At 45.6% G+C, this 21,440-nt stretch overlaps 1 protein-coding gene across 1 annotated transcript in view; it reads right to left on the bottom strand.

The window, feature by feature from the left end:
* Nucleotides 1–7,786, bottom strand: part of LOC108795015 (toll-like receptor 2) — a 15,342-nt gene extending 7,556 nt beyond the window's left edge. The window contains exon 1 of the mRNA XM_018566182.1: nt 7,767–7,786. The gene's annotated coding sequence lies outside the window, so the exon portion shown is untranslated. The remainder of the gene's footprint in view (nt 1–7,766) is intronic.
* Nucleotides 7,787–21,440: the final 13,654 nt, after the last annotated feature.

The following is a 21,440-nucleotide window of genomic DNA, read 5'->3' as shown; positions in this document are numbered from 1 at the left end:
ATCACTTTAATTTTTTATTATTTTAATTATTATTTCTTATTATCTTTTACTTTTTTAAATGTTTATTTTATTATGTTTTATTTTGATCAATTTTATTATTATTTTGTATTATTATTTTTTGTTACTTAACTCTATTGCTATCACACAGGAGCTAACAAGCCCCTGTGTGATAGCATTTGGAGGTGACAGGTTCTCTTTATGGAACCTGTCACCTCCAATACAGGAGTTCTAGCACAGCACTGTGCTGGCTCTCCTGTGACAGCTGAGAGGGGAAGGCTGCGATTGCAGCTCTCCCGTCTCTGTGTTCACACGGAGCAGAGCGCAGAACCGACGTTCTGCACTCTGCTCCCCGCTTTCATGCTGAACTACTTTGCCGTGGTCCCGGGTCCCCCAGAGCAGCGGGGGACCCCGAAAACCATGGCGGGGAGGGAGGCAGCCAACAAGGAGAGGCAGCCGGAGGTGGGGGCGGACCATGGAGCTAGGGGTGGACCATGGAGGTGGGGGCGGCAGGGAAGGACGGATGAGCAGGCTACAAAAAGTGACACAAGTGGTCTCGGCGTAGCTGCATGTCCTGGGCATCGGGTGATAGGAATTCCACACCCCTGTCACCCCTCCACTCCCTGCCACCCCGTGGCCGGGCCTCGGTGGCCTTGTGGGAATATCGTCCGTTAGCAAACCCTCTCGATCCAGGCGTCGACTTTTCCAAAAGTCAGAATCTGCATACTCCTGGCCATTGTTCCTTCACCTGAATTTAGACATAAGATCAATGACAATAAGGAGGTCCCCAGGGTCCCCTCCCCATCACAATTCTGCTGCTGTGCCCCATGATCCATAGTTCTGCTCCAGTCTTTTGGCACTAAAGTCATCATTTTGTTTTGAAGGCAGCAGGTCTCTCAAGTGTCCAGCTGTGGAATTTAGAAAATGCCCCCCTCCCCCCCTAGCCATTCCAAAACAAAACTAGGCTCGGCCCCTGTTTACTTAACACTGCTCTGCTATATGTGAACAGTGAACCCTGGCAGTGTTCCCGGAACCGCACACACTCTCCTGGGTGTCAGAGATATTTTTTCTAGAATTGTTATTGGTTTATAATTCCTTCTGAGATTTCGGTTTTCTTTTATTGATATTAGTCACTCTCGTTAACACAAGGGGAAAATAATGAGTGCTTGATATTGTCTGACTACTGTGAGCACCATTTACAACTATTCTGAGTTTTATTATCTTGTTATTATGGATGCACCGAGACCAGAGTACGAGTTCCGATACTTTTCCTCAAGTGCTTGCCAATACCAATTACAGATAATTTTTTTATTCAGTGTCATGTGACAGTTTTTCCAAAACAATACAGACTAATGATTTTAGGACAGCGGTGGAGTGCCAGGGCCTGGTCGCAGCTGCAAATGCTGCGCCCCTGGTGTTTCTGCCACTGACTCCAAGTTGTAGAGGTACTACAAATCCCAGCAATACATTATACAGCAATCTAGAATACCACCAGCTATGGAGGAATACAAATCCCAGCAATACATTATACAGCAATCTAGAATACCACCAGCTATAGAGGAATACAAATCCCAGCAATACATTATACAGCAATCTAGAATACCACCAGCTATAGAGGAATACAAATCACAGCAATACATTATACAGCAATCTAGAATACCACCAGCTATAGAGGACTACAAATCACAGCAATACATTATACAGCAATGCAGAATACCACCAGCTATAGAGGAATACAAATCACAGCAATACATTATACAGCAATCTAGAATACCACCAGCTATAGAGGACTACAAATCACAGCAATACATTATACAGCAATGCAGAATAATACCATCAGCTATAGAGGAATACAAATCCCAGCAATACGGCAATGCAAAGTAATACCATCAGTTAGAGAGGACTACAAATCCCAGCAATACATTATACAGCAATGCAGAATAATAATCCCAAGTCCTACACCATAGAAATCATGGTTCTCTTACATCACAAGCCCTGCTCCATAGAAGCCATGATTCTCTTGGGTCCCAAGCCCTGCTCCATAGAAATCATGGTTCTCCTAGGTCACAAGCCTACTCCATAGAGTTAGACCCCATTAGGTCACAAGCTACTCCATAGACCCCATGGATCTCGCCGAGTCCCAAAACCTGCTCCGCAATGTTTGTTAATGGGTCCTAAACCCTACTCCATAGAAGCCATGGTTTTCATAGGGTTCCAAGCCCTGCTTTATAGAAGCCATGGTTCTCATTGATCCCCAAGCCCTACCCCATAGATGCCATGTTTCTTGTTGGGTCTTAAGCCCTATTCCAAAGAAGCCATGGTTCTCCCTGGGTTCCAAGCCCTGTCCATAAAATCCATGGTTTCAATACACTGTGCTGATGATGGCTAAAAAGCCTGAAACAGCTGCCTGCAGTTTGGAATAAATGGCCCTATAATATCAGACTATAGTTGCACTTTACACCAGCATTTCTGGATGTGCATCAGGCTTATGGAGTGTAAAAGAATGATTTACATGGATATCAAATAAGGAATACTCCTCTTATTTTTGGAATATGTTATGGAATGAGGCATGTGAATCACTTCTGTTCTAAGAAGTCTTTACTGTACTAACCCCTGATTAAGTTAGAGGGCTTTTTGATTCCTTTAGTCCCTGCTCACCACAACTTGTATGGTTATACTCTCACTTTCTAGGATAAAACAAGTTTCCCACACCCTCTAATCATCTTTTGATTAATCTACTCGCACCTTTTACCTGCCAAACAAACAAAAGGCATTTTCTTCCTATCCTGCTTTCTAGAGCGTGAAAGAGACAAGGGGACTGGGACAAGTTCCAGCATCATGAAGGCAGACAATGCAAGCTGCTGCTCCCGAGAGCAAAGCATTGTTAATAGACCAAAGCACGAGCTGACCGGTGTTCTTCTCTGGATTGAAGTTAGTTAGTAGGCCACAAAAAGGGGCCTGTTTTTTCCAAAAATTGTAAATTTGATCTCATTTGCTTGTCCTGATTCGCCAGTTGACCTGCATTGGCTAGCAGTACATAGTCACATTCAACTGGACTTGTTCTGTAATGTTGAAGTTGTTTCGTAGCTTCTCCAAGCCACTTCTTTCGTTTTAATGAGTGTCGGCCACATACACTAGCATTTCCATCCACACAATATTCCCCAGCATTTGTATCCACGTAGAGCAGACACCTTAATCCACTCACCATGGAATATGTCAAGGCTGATGTTGCCTGTCCAACAGGATGGGAGGAGTAAAAGTTGTGGAGCTACCCTGTTCTAGTTGCATAATCCCAGCCTCGGTTTCAAGAAGTCTGCATGGGTGTTAATCGTCTGATTCACATGGCTGAAGGTGTAAATTGTCAAAGAAAGATGGTATTGAAGGTATCAAAGACCCGTTCAGGGATGGTAGTTCCAGTTTGATGTAGATGACCTCTTTCATGCGTCTTGTGAACCAGTTGTCCTCTCCTGTCCAACTGTCCACCAAGAATGCCCCTTTTGTAGGAGCCCTGACATGTCGTTTGTTGTGGGGTTGTTTTGTCGCCACAATGTATAGGTCTTTCCATTCCTCACCACACTACAATAAATATACCAAGTGACTTGGCTTGTGTTTGGTCCTTTGGATGTAGATAAGAAGCTTGTGTCCCAGTGTATTGCTGGGCTTGGAGGACACAAGGATGGAATGTTTATTAAAGATCCTTCAGAGCTTTTCCGGCACTCCATCCATGACTATACGAATGACTATATCACTCGGTGTGTTCTGCTTCTCCCCCCTGGTCCTGTGTTTTTGCTTCACAGTACATACAATGAGAATCGCTAGATCTTCTGTTATTAGTAGCCAGTGTTATGAAAGACTGCCAGAAGTGTGGCACCCTTGCAAAGTCTTACTACCAGAAGTGTGGTACCCTTGCTAAGTCTTACCGCCAGAAGTGTGGCACCCTTGCTAAGTCTTACCGCCAGAAGTGTGGCACCCTTGCTAAGTCTTACCGCCAGAAGTGTGGTACCCTTGCAAAGTCTTACTACCAGAAGTGTGGTACCCTTGCTAAGTCTTACCGCCAGAAGTGTGGTACCCTTGCTAAGTCTTACCGCCAGAAGTGTGGCACCCTTGCTAAGTCTTACCGCCAGAAGTGTGGCACCCTTGCCAAGTCTTACTACCAGAAGTGTAGCACCCTTGCCAAGTCTTACTACCAGAAGTGTAGCACCCTTGCTAAGTCTTACTACCAGAAGTGTAGCACCCTTGCTAAGTCTTACTACCAGAAGTGAAACACCCTTGCTAAGTCTTACCACCAGAAGTGTGGTCCCCTTGCAAAGTCTTACTACCAGAAGTGTGGTACCCTTGCTAAGTCTTACCGCCAGAAGTGTGGTACCCTTGCTAAGTCTTACTACCAGAAGTGTGGTACCCTTGCTAAGTCTTACTGCCAGAAGTGTGGCACCCTTGCTAAGTCTTACCTCCAGTAGTGAAGCTTGTACCAAGTTTTTGCTTGAGTTTGCGGATGAGTGCAGTTGACCTGTATTATTTGTGGGCATTCTAAGAGCGGTGCCAGGGTAAGGGGTGCTAAATAGACATGTGCTATTCGTTTCATTCCCAATCAAAATTCGGACGAATTTTCCATAATTCGGACATTCGGACACATCCAAATTTCCGAATCCCAATGCATTCGAATACGTCTGAATCCAAATTTCCGTTACCGAATTTCAAACAAAAACTAAACTGAATGTGAGAAGTAACTTTTCTGGCCAATCAGATGTGTTTTTTGGCTTAATGCATCCGAATCGGTCTGAATACGAATTTTCGTTACGGCAACATTGGAGCCATCTGATTGCCCAGAAAAGTCACATGTCGTAACAAAAATTTGTGTTCAGTATATACATACACTGTAATACCAAAGCTGAGGCTCCTCCTAGACCCAAATGGCATTCGGGATACGAATTTCCGAATTGTATTGGGGAGCTCCTGAATGCCAATCGGGTCTGGGAGCCTCAGCTTTAGTAATATATGTATATGGCTAGCACACCCAAATGGCTTTCCGGAGCTACCGAATGCAATTCAGAAATTCGGATCCTGAAAGCCATTCGGGTCTGGGAGCTATATTACTAAAGCTGAGGCTCCCGGACCCGAATGGCATTCAGGAGATCCCCAATGCAATGCGTAAATTCGGATCCCGAATGCCATTTGGGTCTAGGAGGAGCCTCAGCTTTAGTATTAATATCTGTAAATGGTTTTCGGTGGTATTCGCAACGAATATTCGTAAACTCATCCGAAACTAGCGAAAATTCGGATTGAATTTCGGATCCAAATCTCGTAATAACGAAATAGCAGAACTGAACCGAACCGAACCAAATTTTTCTGCAGCTTACAAGTCTAGTGCTAAATACCTCATTTAGGCTAGAGCTACAAGGGAGAATTTTGGTAGCCCAAGCCATGGTGTGTAAATGACTAGGAGTAGTGACGGATCAATAAACATATGGAGTGAGCTACACAAGCAGCATGCAGGAGGGATCAATTGCACACAATTGACGCATTAAAAAAGGATCTGTAAACCCGAACTATAATCTCCTCTTATTTGCTCCCTTTTTGTCTGTTGAATATGCCATTGAAAGTGTTTTGTTATATATTGTTCAATAAGTGACTCAAATACCCATTGATCCTGCCAGACATCTTGTGAGCAGATAACTTCCTGTTCTCTCTGCCTGTGCTGACTGGTATCAGGTACATTCTTCCCAGCTATCTCTGAGGACTACAGAAACACTTCCACCCATGTTACGGAGAAGAGGGGAAGGAGGGGTTTTCTGAAGTTCATTCCAAACGTGACAATGCTGCTCCATAGATACAGTGAGTGAGCGTTGTCACCCTGGGACAGGAAGTGTGTTACTGGCAGAATCAGCGATAAAAAAAAGCCTGACAGACGAAAACTAATGCAGCCACCACATCTAAGGGCTGGTCATTCGCAATATATGACACTGTGACTTGATCATCCAAAATATGGCAACTGATGTGATTCATAAAAGTAAAATAAACTAATAATAAATAGATTCATGGGAAAAAAAATCCCAATTTAGGAAACTGTGACTGTATCAGATGAGCAAACATCCTCAATATTGTCATTCAGCCAGGGTGGAAATTTTCAGCTGGTCCCTGCAGTTGAATGCGGTGCCACTCGTACGCGGTTCCATACGGGGAACGCTGTGGCGCGATAGACAACCTTTGACCTCTTCAAGGTGGCAAAATTGGGCCACTGCAAGAACGCTTTCCCCAGTCTGAGAACATTTAACATGGAGCTCCTTCTAAAGGCACATCCACAGACAGGAAGTGACTCAATACATGGGCTGCCCACTCCTCATGACTAAGGTCTGTCCACTTAAAGGAGTCATTTTGTCCCAATCTCCTGGAAACCCAGAATCCAGCTAAAAATACCTTTCCTCCTCCAGTAATAAAATGATTTTCAAAGCCTCAAGATTGCAAAACAGCTCGGCCCATATCAAGGTTGCACTGGACACAGGTGTAGTTTGCCCCTGGCCATGTTCGGCAGTAGAGTATCACCGGCGTATCGTATGATCAAAGTAGCGCCACTTACTTATCACAGATAACCATAAGCAGCTTTTCGGAGGCTCACATCGGCTCCTTCATCAGGCAGACAGTGACACGGATGAGTGATCAGCTGATGAGGCTCCGAAATGTCGCTTCAGTGTATTTTAGACAACTATATGGCTCTATGCTGGTGATACTCTACTACCAAAAATAGAGGTGCCCTCCACTTGTTCATCACTACAGATCTCAGTTCTTGTGGACTGCGGAACCATTTGGAGGGACCATGTCATGTTCTCCTCTACACCTTGCCCTTGGCTATGGACACGCACACCCTATCAATGCGGGTCACAATGGGCGCCATGGCCTCGCTGTCCGTGCGCATTAAAGGCTCATTTCTCCCTATAGAATGAGAGACGTGTCCGAGGGAAGCTGAACATAAGGGGCATGTTAATAAGAAATTGATTCTGACATTCACCAAATATTCTCTGCAGGTAAATCTTCCAGGTCCATGTGTTTTAAATGACAGTGATTGGTGAAAGTCACTAAAGATCTATATAGAGGATTTAGGACCTCCTTCCTCCTGCTGGGGATCCCTCTAGTGATAACTAAAGATCTATATAGAGGAATCAGGACCTCCTTCCTCCTGCTGGGGATCCCTCTAGTGATAATAAAGATCTATATAGAGGAATTCAGGACCTCCTTCATCCTGCTTTATAAAAATGCCCCTTATGTTGGGTTCATACTTTTTGCATATGGTGTGTGTTGGGGTGCTGTACTGTGGTGCCATTCATTCTTAACGACACCCCAATGCACCTTACCAATACACGTGCATTCAAGTGCACCACAAGGCAGGGGCGGGCTCTGACATCATTTTCCGTTGTATTCCTTTGTGTATATATATATATGAGCATATTTGCTAAACACCTTTGTCACTATATCACCCTGATGAGGGGACCCTGCGTGGCCCCCGAAACGTTGGTTTTTGCACGTGACGCACTTTTTAAAATAAATACAAACAAGAATTTTTATCAAGCGCTGAAGCCCGTCTACGCACTTCGAGTACACGCTGCAAAACTGTGAACTCAGCCTTAAAGATTTTGAAATCTTTCTCAAATTGCAGATTTCCATTGTGCCCCCAAGTGCGGAGATTTGCATTACTTAGGTTGCAAAAGCTGCCAAATTGTAACGCCGCCTCCGAAATGCGTGATTTCCGGGCAGCAAGGATGTAAAATGCGTCTTACCTTTCCAGCAGAAGCCAGCATGCATGCCCCTCTTCCCTCTCCCTGTGCTCACTTTCCAGTCTGCGTGAAGAATGAATGTGGCTGAGCGAGCAAGAGGTGTGTCCCAGCCACCCAGAACCTCCACCCCCACCTCCTTAACCCTGTCACAGCCTCCTTAGGGTTAGTCAGAGCCAGACGCCACAGCTAAGAACCAGCGCGGGCTGTCTTCACACAGTTCCTGCAAATACCAAACAAACTCAACAAACAACAATCAGAGGTCTGAAATGCTGCCGTTAGAAACATAGAAGAGTGACGGCAGAGAAAGACCAAGTGCCCAATCCAGGCGGCCCCTTTCTAACTTTTTCCCTGAGTATAGATCTATGTTTGTTCCTGTGGATGACTCCCTACGTCTGCTAGTCTATCCCAAACATCAATCACTCTTTATTTAAAATAATAATTTCTAAGGTCAGTTTTGAACTTTCATCCTGCTGGTTTGAGGTCATGTCCCCGGGGTCTTCATCTTAACTTCATATTCTGACCTCCTGAACCTCATTCACACCCTTCATGTTTTTAATGGTTTCATCATGTCCTCCCTTTCCCTTCTTTCCTCCAGACTGGACATATTAAGTTCCTGCAGTCTTTCCTGATATGTTTTATCCCTCAGAACGTTCCCCATTTTTGTTGTCCATCTCTGGGCTTGTTTTATCTGATCAATATCTATTTGTAAGTAAGGTCACCAGAACTGGACATGATACCGAGGAATCAGGACCTCCTTCCTCCTGCTGGGGATCCCTCTAGTGATAATCAAGATCTATATAGAGGACTCAGGACCTCCTTCCTCCTGCTGGGGACCCCTCTAGTGATAATCAAGATCTATATAGAGGACTCAGGACCTCCTTCCTCCTGCTGGGGACCCCTCTAGTGATAATCAAGATCTATATAGAGGACTCAGGACCTCCTTCCTCCTGCTGGGGACCCCTCTAGTGATAATCAAGATCTATATAGAGGACTCAGGACCTCCTTCCTCCTGCTGGGGACCCCTCTAGTGATAATCAAGATCTATATAGAGGACTCAGGACCTCCTTCCTCCTGCTGGGGACCCCTCTAGTGATAATCAAGATCTATATAGAGGACTCAGGACCTCCTTCCTCCTGCTGGGGACCCCTCTAGTGATAATCAAGATCTATATAGAGGACTCAGGACCTCCTTCCTCCTGCTGGGGACCCCTCTAGTGATAATCAAGATCTATATAGAGAAATCAGGTCCTCCTGCTGGAGATCCCTCTAGTGATAACTAAAGATCTCTTTAGAGGAATCAGGACCTCCTTCCTCCTGCTGGGAATTCCTTTAGTGATAATAAAGATCTATATACAGGAATCAGGACCTCCTTCCTCCTGCTGGGGATTCCTTTAGTGATAATAAAGATCTATATAGAGGAATCAGGACCTCCTTCCTCCGGCTGGAGATCCCTCTAGAGATAACTGAAGATCTCCATATTGGAATCAGGACCTCCTTCCTCCTGCTGGAGATCCCTCTAGAGCAGTGATGGCGAACCTTGGCACTCCAGCTGTTTTGGAACTACAAGTCCCATGAGGCATTGCAAGGCTCTGACAGCCAAAGACATAACTCCCAGAGGCAGATGCATCTTGGGATTTGTAGTTTTGGCACAGCTGGAGTGCCAAGGTTCGCCACCACTGCTCTAGAGATAACTGAAGATCTCCATATTGGAATCAGGACCTCTTTGAATTCCTCTTGCTCCTAGATACGGCATTACACAATCTGTACATCTGTGAGCAAAAAAAAAAGAGTGTTTAGGAACAATTTTCTAAAGAGGGAAGAGCTTCAGACTGCAGTCTTGGGCTGATTAAAGGGTAGCTGAGGCACCAAAAATAACTATATCACTTGAAAAATTAAAGTGGACCTGTCAGTAACTTTACGAGTGAATATATTCCTGAACTGTCACAATATACAGCAATTTTTAACAAAAGCTTCATCACTAAAAAGCTGTCCTTGAGCTCCAATCAGTGACTTTGCCTAGGGTGAGATAATGTTCTCAGTCTATTGTAGGCAGGAGGAAGCATTTGCTCAATCTCCTGTCCCGATAATTACTTAGACTGTACATTGTAGCGCTGTAGAAAGTCATTAAAGGCAAAGTAACAGGTTCACTTTAGAGTCTGCTCTGTTTGTTGTATATATTGCGCTCCCAGTCTGGGTTGGAGTTTACAGAGGGCTAAGGATTATTCCCACATGACAGGTTGAAGACCAAAGACAAACCTGTAGCATGTCCTTTGTCTCACTACAGCAATAGAGTTACAATTCTCCCCTGCTAACATGAATAGGTTAAACCATGATCCATAGTATATAACATGTAGTTGTACTATGGATCATTTAAAGTCACCTGTCCCTTTAAGAAAAAGTATCGGTAATTGGTATCGGCAAGTACATGAGGGGAAGTACTTGTACTTGGGCCTGAAAAAGTGGCATCGGGACATCCCTATCTCCAACCATACCTCCAGGATGTCCTTAGTCTCCAACCATACCTCCAGGATGCCCTTAGTCTCCAACCATAATGTAGGATGTCCTTAGTCTCCAGCCAAACCTGCAACATCTCCTTAGTCTACAACAAAACATAAAGCAGGTCCTTCTCCAGCCAAACCTGCAGCATGTCCTTAGTTTCCATCCAAACCTGTAGGATGTCCTTAGTCTCCAACCAAACCTGCAGCATATCCTTAGTCTCCAACCAAACCTGCAGCATATCCTTAGTCTCCAACCAAACCTGCAGAATATCCTCAGTCTCCAACCATACCTGTAGGATATCCTTAGTCTGCAACCAAACCTGCAGCATGTCCATAGTCTCCAGCAAAACCTGCAGCACATCCTTAGTCTCCAACCAAACCTGCAGCATGTCCTTAGTCTCCAGCCAAACCTGCAACATATTCCTGCAGAGTCTTTCTTGCACGGTCATCTGTGATTTTATAAAGAACAGAACGTTGGCATATAAGCACCTAATATCGACTTGTAATTATTAATAAAGCATGTAATAATTATTGATCTTTATCATCCGTCTCCCCTCCTGGATCACATGACTGGCCAAACAATTCACTTCAACTGCAAGTTTTTCTGCTGACCTGGTGGCCGGCATTTGAGGAAGAATCTTGGTAAGGAGAAGTATGAAATACACGTTGTTCCTGATTCTCCGAATCCTTATTCTTGAACTTCCTGCAAAGTCAGCAAAACAATTTCCTAGAGAGACAAGTTCCTGGCCCTTTATCTCCTCTCCCACACATGCTGCTGATGGTTGGTTGTGTAAGTGTGCGGACGCCTATTTCCGGAGAGTCGTTTTCTCGGCACGTTTTCCTGTCTTCATAGGCCATACATGCAGCAAACTCTCATACAATACTGATTCCCGTGAGACTTTACTGACCTGTCCGGATGAGTGGAGGGCTTGCTGACAAATATATTTCCCTGTGAAATCATTGGTAGAATCTCGCCGTCGCCGTATCACTCACTGAGCTGCTTGTAAAAATGATCTACTGTTTTATCTTTATGCAGAGCCGTGTTTTCATTGGACGTCAACTGCTGCCCCCAACATCAACAAAATGATGGCCAGAGATTAGGGACATGCTACAGTATGTGCTGGAGACTAAGTATATTCCACAGGTTTGGCTGGACACTAAGGACATGCTATAGGTTTGGCTGGAGACTAAGGACATGCTACAGGTTTGGCTGGAAACTAAGGACATGCTATAGGTTTGGTTGGAGACTAAGGACATGCTATAGGTTTGGTTGGAGACTAAGGACATGCTATAGGTTTGGTTGGAGACTAAGGACATGCTATAGGTTTGGTTGGAGACTAAGGACATGCTATAGGTTTGGTTGGAGACTAAGGACATGCTATAGGTTTGGTTGGAGACTAAGGACATGCTATAGGTTTGGTTGAAGACTAAGGACATGCTATAGGTTTGGCTGGAGACTAAGGACATGCTCTAGGTTTGGCTGGAGACTAAGGAACTACTTCAGGTTTGGCTAAAGACTAAGGACCTACTGCAAGTTTGGCTGGAGACTAAGGACCTACTGCAGTTTTGACTGAAGAATAAGGACCTGCTGCAGGTTTGACTGAAGACTAAGGACATGCTACAGGTTTTGCAGGAGACTAAGGACATGCTGTAGGTTCAGTTGAAGACTAAGGACATGCTACAGGTTTCGGTTGAAGACTAAGGAGACGCTGCAGGTTTGGCTGGAGACTAAGGACATGCTATAGGTTTGGTTGGAGACTAAGGACATGCTATAGGTTTGGTTGGAAACTAAGGACATGCTGCAGGTTTGGTTGGAGACTAAGGACATGCTACAGGTTTGGTTGGAGACTAAGGACATGCTACAGGTTTGGTTGGAGACTAAGGACATGCTCCAGCCTTGCAAAGAACTGATTGATCCAGAGTGAGAACATCATTTTCTTTGCAGTTTCTTCCTCTTTGACACAACTACACAGCTCTGACTTCCTCAACATGACATCACAGCTCTGAATTCTTCGACATGACAACATCTAAGGACATGCTACAGGTTTTGCAGGAGACTAAGGACATGCTGTAGGTTCAGTTGAAGACTAAGGACATGCTACAGGTTTCGGTTGAAGACTAAGGAGACGCTGCAGGTTTGGCTGGAGACTAAGGACATGCTATAGGTTTGGTTGGAGACTAAGGACATGCTATAGGTTTGGTTGGAAACTAAGGACATGCTGCAGGTTTGGTTGGAGACTAAGGACATGCTACAGGTTTGGTTGGAGACTAAGGACATGCTACAGGTTTGGTTGGAGACTAAGGACATGCTCCAGCCTTGCAAAGAACTGATTGATCCAGAGTGAGAACATCATTTTCTTTGCAGTTTCTTCCTCTTTGACACAACTACACAGCTCTGACTTCCTCAACATGACATCACAGCTCTGAATTCTTCGACATGACAACACAGCTCTGAATTCTTCGACATGACAACACAGCTCTGAATTCCAAACTGTGTTGTCCTATCAAAGAGGAAGAAACCAGAAAGGAATAAAACCCGGATGAAGGGAACATTTGAGCCCCCAAACCGATTGGGTTCTTCTCTAGTCATGTGCTGTAAAGACCTACCGGACATAAACCTGTATTTGTATATTTCTATGGAGAAGAAGAGACACCGACAAGGTTATTCTTCTACTCTTTTATAGAAGCAGTAGCTCTGTCTAAACAGGTGTCCCCATTGGAAGATTTCCTCTCGATTTCTGTTCTGGTGACAACTGTAACATTTTGGATTTCCCATCTCTTAGAGTCCGGGGTCACAATGGTCACCAGGACAAGTTGGGGGGGTGAATTTTGCAGATAGCAATACAATCCTGGGAGAGATGCTGTTTTGTTTTTTTCCCAGAGTCCTGCCCTAATCTATCATTGTATCTTGTGACATTTATGTTTTTGTTTTATATATATTGTAAATACCATGTAATCTGAGGTGATAAGCCCCTCCTCCTTTTTTTAATGGGCGATTTGTAGGTTTATGAGCTATTATGAGGCTGCATTAGACAATTACCTTTTACAAGAACTGAGCCGCCATTAAAGGTGAGACGCGGAATAAAAAAGTAATTACAGGATAAAAAAATTCACTTTGATTGCTGCGTATTAAAGATTTGATACTTTACGCAGCACAGAATCCTGAGATATCATAGGCTTGCCCCGCCCACCAGCAGCCTTTTTTAACCAGTGCTCATGGGCGGGGCTGCCTCGTCTCATCACGTGATTCTGTGCTGGAAGTTTAATCGGCTCCTGTCTAAATCTGCCCTGTATGTATACATGTGAGATAGGGACCTTAGACTGGAAGCCCCTCGAGGGCAGGGACTGAATGTGCTCTATGTGAATGTGCTCTATGTAAAGTGCTGCGTAAATTGTCGGCAATACATAAGATATAATATAAAATTGATAATAAAAGCCGCGCTAAGTGAAGTAATCACTCAGCGCAGCTTTTATTATCTATTTTATAGGCACTATATAAGTTTCTGTAATAAATAAGTTGAATTTGATATTAGGACCATACCACATAATGGCCACTAGATGGCGATGAGGAGCATAGGAAACCAATACTTCTTTCCTATGCTCTTTAGCTCCATCTAGTGGCCATTATGTGGTATGGTCCTAATATCAAATTCCTCTAGAAAAGAAAATGTACTAATAACGTTCGTTTTTGCCTCCATGCTTACACAGCTGATGTTTACAGAGTTGCGCGGGACGAACAGCTCTGTGCATTGTTTATAAATACACCGGTGTGAGTAAGCAGGTTACCATTCATTGTGTGACCTACATGTAAGTCATTAGCGGTTGCTTTAGGTATGATAATACTTTGCAGCTCCGTTTTATTGTGATGTCATACAAATACCGGGTTATTGTCACAATAAAACAATATTAGCATACAATCGACAGCTCGGGTGAGACTTGTTCATACCGGTGGCGTCGCCTGGACCAGTTCCTATAGAACCACAAATGTAACCTCATAGCCTGTCCCTGCCATTCCTTCAAGAGCTGTCATCAGGGACCCGGCACGCTGAGATGTTTTGTCTACATACATGGGGGACAGTATGCGCTCAGGACGTCTCAGAATCCCTTTATACATGTTACCAGAAGCTGGCTTACAGGGGTCCCAGCTGAAGGGTCTCTCTCTGTTCTGCCATGGGGGTACTGGCCCTTTAAATAGCAGAAGCTTAAAGGAGAACTATGAGTTTAGTGCTTTTCACTCACCTCATAGTTCTAGCCGACCTGTGACAATGAGACTGTCACAGGTCGGCTCAGTAGATCGGGAGGTGAGCGAACACATGCCGGTGTTCGCTCACTTCTCGATCCTGTCACGGCTCTCTGCCGTGACAGTGGAGGGGCTGGATTCCCCCCTCCCTGATCCACCAGCGCTGACTGGCGGAACGGATGGGGGAGGGGGCGGGTACAGCTGGCTCTGCCTCTAGATAGGCAGAGCCAGCTGTCACTCACGCAGCTGGGCGGATCTCAACATCGATGTCGGGATCCGCTCCGGCTGCGGCGTCTCAGTATACCGCGAGCTGTAGCTCACTGTATACTGAGCTTAGGGTAACGGGAGGACGCTAGTTTGTGTCCTCCCGTTACCCTAAGGAGAACTATGGGGAAAAGCCCTGACCCCATAGTTCTCCTTTAAAAGAGTCCAAAAATGCCGTTTCAGTTATAGGCGGAGTCTGGGGGGTTCATTTTTTGGAAACAAATTAACGTAGCTTAAATTTTCCTGCACGCTCTACACACTGAAATGTTAGTTTTAGGCCTGGCGTTGCATTGCACACACACATCTGCTAGAAGAGACCCGATTCCCAGGCACACAATGTCCGGGGACACGCAGTACCAGATAACATGAAGGATATCAGAGTGTCAGGACAATGCAGGACCTGGGAACACCGTCCCTGGGGCCACAGGTGTATGTACAGTCTCATCCGTCTGAATGTTATCTACAGATCACGAGAGAGAGAGGAGGGGGGAAGGAGAGGGGGTATAGAGAGAGAGGAGAGGAAAGAGATAGGAGAGGGGGGAGAGAAGGAAGAGAGAAGAGGAGTGAGAAGGGGGAGAGAGAGAGGAGAGATAGAAGGGAGAGAGAGAGAGAAGGGAGAGAGAGAGAAGGGAGAGAGAGAGAAGGGAGAGAGGAGAGAGAGAGAGAAGGGAGAGAGAGAGAGAGAGGGGGGAGAGAGAGGGAAGAGAGAGAGAGAGAGAGAGGGGAGAGAGAGAGAACAGAGAGATGGAAGGGAGAGAGAGAGAGAAGGGAGAGAGGAGAGAGAGATGAGAGAGAGGGGGGAGAGAGAGGGGGGGAGAGAGAGGGAAGAGAGAGAAGGGAGAGAGAGAGAAGGGAGAGATAGAGAGAAAAGGAAGAGAGAGGGGGTAGAGAGAGGAGAGAGCAAGAGAAGGGAGAGAGAGAGAGAAAAGGAAGAGAGAGGGGGTAGAGAGAGCAAGAGAAGGGAGAGAGAGAGAGAGGGGGGGGAGAAGGAAGGTATAGAGAGGGGGGAGAGAGAGAGAGAGCGAGATAAGGGAGAGAGGAGAGAGAAGGGAGAGAGAGAAGGGAGAGAGAGAGGAGAGAGAAGGGAGAGTGAGCGAGAGAAGGGAGAAAGAGAGAAGGGAGAGAGAAGGGAGAGAGAGAGAAGAGAGAGAGAAGGGAGAGAGAGAGTGGGGGGGATAGAGAGAAGGTAGAGAGAAGGGAGAGAGATGGAGAAAGGAGAGAGAGAGGGGGGAGGTAGAGACGGGGGAGTGAGAGGGGAGGGAGGGAAAGAGAGGCGGGGAGGGAGAGAGAGGAGACAGAGGAGAGAGAAGGGAGAGAGAAAGGAGAGAGAGATAAGGAGAGAGTATCTGTATATTATAACAAGTGACACATAGCAGGAAGGTGCTGATTGCAGTATCTAGGACACATATGATTATTAACACAAATGAATCATTTTTCCTGCATATTAAACACAAATAAAAGACACAAATTAGAGTTTATTTATCCAGAAAAGTGAATTGTGAATTTGTACATCAAGCAGCACAATCAGCATCCTGATGAAAGGCTGCTGAGATAAAATCAATTAGCCGCACCGTTCCTTTCATCCAGACTGAAGCAGCCGGCTGACATCATTACCCTGACGTAGAGGAAACCTAAAACCCGACCATTACACGGAGAGAAGATGTTTCTAGATTACACATTATTAGATGTTGATCAGTCAGCGGATCGCTATCACACACACACACACACATGTATCTAAATATAGTTTTAGGTTCCTTTGAACTGAACTCTAGGGAAGGGATTTGTGACATTTTGGCAGATGAGGCATTTTGTGGCTGAGCCCCCATTGTCCGCTGACATTTGATAGATCGGCCTCATTGTGCTGCCAGCCACGTGTGGACAATGAAACGACTCCGCAGATCCGGTCTGTCCACATGGCTGACATTCCAGCTTTGTCATTCACCGCTCCCAGCACACATATCTGGGTCAGCCTGCAGGGGCGGAGCCTCATCCTCTGCTTGTTCAGGGACTACAACTCCCAGCATGGATGTATAGAACATATACGGGCACATAAGTGGAGGAACATTTGCAGAGAGTTACCAACATCATCAAGTTCAGTGACATTAGACTTCCTCGTCACCTAGAAGCATCTTGACTGCCCAGATCCCACCCATACACTGTGTATACAGAAAAGGATCTTGGGAGATGTAGTTCTGGGGCTGTTTCTATGTCAGTACGCACTGAGCCCCCAGCAGCTGCTCCTCCAAGAATTCTATAAGTCTCCTCTCCTGGACTGGAATGGCTTCCTCTGATGTCACTGCACACTGAGAGCTCCTCACAATGTGCATTAGAACCTGCAGCATGTCAAATAGACCCCGCCCCCTTTCCTGGCTGGAGGACATCCAGCATCATTTGTCTCTACCCTACCCAGCCTGACTGTCCCTGGTCCATTCATTGGATTTAAGTTCCATCAATCATGGAGGCTCAGCATCACATGTGGGCGTTACCTAGGGTGGTCTGCATGCAAATGAAGCCTGCCTAGGAACGCCCACTCCTCAGGACTGCCCATGAAAGTATCTTTATATTTGCATAACCCCTCCCAGGGGCCAGCCCACTGCTTGCATCAGGGCTGAGGGCTCTTAAGAGGAGTACTGAGGCAGGGAGCTGTGATAATTTCTAGAAACTGTGTACAGCCCCCCTGCTGGCCCCTCCCACCACACATTAAGGCATTTTCACATTTGCATAGCTCCTCCCACTGCTTGCATCAGGGCTGAGGGCTCTTAAGAAGAGTACAGAGGCAGATTGCTGTGATGTTTTCAAGAAGCTGTGTACAGCCCTCTGCTGGGCCCTTGCTACAGAAAAGGAATGTTGTTGCCGTCTGTCAGATTCGGAAGGGACGTTTCCGGGGACTCTGTACCGTTCCCGAGACGCCGAGCTCGGAATGTACACGCGTCTCTCCGAAGCCGTGTACACAGAATCAGAAGACGCATGTCGCTGGTCTTTCCCGGCACGCAGCTTCTGCTGAGGAATAATGACTTTCCAAGAACAGATCACCAGCTCATTAGAATGCTCTGCATGTGTCTCCGGCTGTGGTGGAACTACAAGTCCCATCAGGCATTGCAAGGCTCTGACAGCCACAGGCATGACTCCCAGAGACAAGGGCATGATGGGTGTTGTAGTTCCAGCCTTAAGGGGTCCACAAATGAGGCAGAAGAGTCACCTGCCAGGAGATTTTGCAACATATATAATGTATCATGCGTTGGTGTGCTGCTGTGCCGTTCATTCCTGCCGACAGACGTGTGCTGCAGCCACAACTCCCATGCATTGGGGTTCGCTGCATTAAAAAAAAGAGTCAATGCACCTTTTTTGGTGCTTTATGCCGCCCAATCAAATAACCGTGCCGCCCAAACACAACGCACATTAACTGGCGGTATGATGATAATAATGTGCGGCATGACGAGCATGCATTACCGCAGAGTTAATCATTTGCAGTTTATCATCATCCCCATCTGGCAGCAGGAAATGGCATGATTACACCAAGAATGGCGGGGAGTGTGTGTGTGAGGACAGGAATGTGGGTGCCCCTCCTTATATTATATAATACGAATACTCCTCCTTATATTATATAATATGGACGCCCCTTTTTTATATCATATAATATAAATGCCCCTTTTTATATGCCAACTTGCCCTATACTGTACATCATTGCCATGCATGTGAATGGGAAATGCATCACATGGTACACTGCTGACATCTAGTGGCCGATCTTTGGAATTACATTTGTACAGCAATTAACTCTCTGTGAAATAAGATTGATGGGAAAGTTAGGCTTCCAGCTATTATACTGTATGTCCAGTTCATGTAAAAAAAAAAATAACAATTACACACCGAAGTCTTCTGTATTATTGAGTTTAATACTTGTAGCAGAAAATTATGCAAAAATAACATAACAAATAATGCTAAAAGATAAAAAAAAAAAAAACTCCATGGCATGAGCCTACTACACTCTATGGCTAAAAGATTGTAGACACCTGACCATCACAACTATATGGTCTTGTTGGGCATGGATTCCAAAATCATGGCCATTAATATAGAGTGCCCCCCTCACCTCCCATGGCCATTAATATAGAGTCCCCCATGGTCCTCCCCCATAGCTTTTTATTAATGATATGGTCTTGTTGGACATTCCATTCCAAAACCATGTCCATTAATATGGAGTTGCCCCCTCTTCCCCCATGGCCACTTATGAAAGATATGATCTTGTTGGACATGCCATTCCAAAATCATGGCCATTAATTTATAGAGTCACTGTCCCCCATGGCCATTAAGATAGAGTTGCCCCACTGTCCCCCCATGGCCATTATTAAGATAGAAGAGCACAATTGTCTACAATGTCTTTGTATGTCGCAGTATGAAATGTCTCTTCTACTGGGCATAAAATAATAAAACATGAAAGACGGATGGATCTCGTTTCTCCCAGCCTCTGATCTCTGGGGGCCCCGGGCCAGTACATCACACCGTGATCTCCCTTCATATGTCACCATTCCATCAATTAAATACAAGATATTGAAGCAATCCATCTGCCATCACGCGGCCCCCGCACGCTTCCTGCTGGCGAGCCGTTCTGGAGCGCATACAAGGAAACCCATTTGCATCTGGCCCGTCCTTCCTTTCCTAGAAAACGATTACCAGCGGCGAGCTCGCGGAGAGGCTTCAGCAGACTCAATCTTCTTTACCGGGAACAATTAACGCAAGGCTCCATCCGTCCATGTCACCGTCGGCCCCAGGCTGGAATTGTCCGCGCCGGCGAGATCCGCAAAGTTCAGGAAAACAACATTGTCATTAGGTTTTGTTCAATACAAATGCTGTTGTGCGCCTTCTGCCTCGAGGTTTCCGGTTGCACGCGGTTCTGTGTTTACAAACAACCGCGTGATACTGCTGGACTCCAGAGCAGTTCCGGGCTCTTTAAATGATTCATTTTAACTAAATTTAATTAAATAGAATTGCCAAAAAAATTAAAGCAATTAGATTTTTTTATTGGGTTCTATTTTGCCAAACAAGGGAATTGATTGCCCCCTGATAGAGATTACAAGTGGCCGTGCAGACACATTGCGCTGGCATGGTCCAATGGAAGCCGGTGCAGAGCAATGATGAGCAGCCAATGCCAGAGCTGGTACATGTAGACAGGAAGTGGCTGAACAGGAAGTGCATCTTCTAATGCACATGGTGAGGAGCTCTCAGTGTGCAGTGATATCAGAGGAAGCCATTATCAGCTCAGGAGAGGAGCCGGTACAACTAAAGGGAAGGTCGGAGGTCAGATTTCAATGCGATGGTGTCATTGCCCCACAGGAAGCCGATGGTTCCATCTGTTTGCTGATTGGTCACTTCTCTAATTCATCATAAGCAATTTTAGTACAGCGAAAATCTGCAGAATATATTTAGTACTACAAAAAAAACCTCTTCCAGCTTCTCAGCCTTTATTAGTGTAAATAGGAAAGCTGCGGCTCCTCGGACTTAGAGAGGGATTTTGTGGGTGCGTTCAGAGGCGTCCCGAGGCCGAGTGTCACCCGGAGCGGAGACCAGGTGACACCCCGCCATGACATCATCCCGCATTCGCGGTCATCTTATTGACGCCTATCGACGGCCATCTTGGTGATGGATGCCGGTAGAGTGAGGAGGGGACGTTCACCCGGTGGGATGAGGTATGCCGCCGGGTCCCCTCCTCTCTCCTGACACTGTCAGGCTCCCAGTACCGGACCGAGTGCCCGACTTTTCAGAGGGGGCGACACCAAAGTGACTGTCAGTCATTTTGGTGTCACCCCTCCAATGGTGTCACGTGGGTGCGGGCTGCACCCCCCGCACGCCACTGGGTGCACTATTGGCCACAATGATTTGCATGTCTCCGCCCACTACCCAAGGAATTACCCCAGCAATATCTGAATATCTTTTATTATAAAAAAAATATAATGCTTGAGTGTTATTTGATTCCCATATTTGTATTGCACCAGCGCAATCTTTTAGATTGTAAGCTCTCACGGGCAAGGCCCTCCTTACCATCTTGTCTTGATTTGTATTGACTTTCTTATATTGTAAAGCGCTGCGCAGACTGTTGGCAACATATAAATCCTGGATAATAATAATAATTTAAAAAAATAAAAATAATAATAATAATACAAATAACCAATCACATGACTTACTGCCTGTCCAATGACCCTACTCCTAATACACACTGCAGGGCCAATGTGGTTAGACATTTTTTTGACCTACTGGAGTGTTTTTGGATCATGGAAGAAGCCAACACTACAAAATGAAATCCAGATACAGATTATACACCACATACTCTGAACAGGAGGCATCCAGGGGTAGCGGCGGCTGAAACCCAGGACCTCATGGCCAACTCAAAGTGCTGTTTTATATTTAATATATCGATGCCAAGATTTTCAGGATTTTGTTTACATTGGAATACTATTTGTAATTGTTTAAATATCAATTAGAAGTCTCAAATAGAAATATCAGCTGCCTTTAGGATTTCCCCCGGCAGGGGGCGCCAATGCACCATCTATAGCCAGTACCTGTAATAATGGGGTATCTGGAGCCTCATTTCCTTGCTCATCCCATACACCTTGTTAAATATTAAACCTTCTTAATCCTTTGTTTACCAACCCCCCCCCCCCCCCCCCCCCCGCCTCTGTTGTTT

Source organism: Nanorana parkeri, unplaced genomic scaffold (genome assembly GCF_000935625.1).
Source record: "Nanorana parkeri isolate BGI_ZX_2015 unplaced genomic scaffold, ASM93562v1 scaffold923, whole genome shotgun sequence".
NCBI classification, from domain to species: Eukaryota; Metazoa; Chordata; class Amphibia; order Anura; family Dicroglossidae; genus Nanorana; species Nanorana parkeri.
Note: the sequence above shows the minus strand (reverse complement) of the source record. Positions and strands in the feature narration are given on the sequence as shown.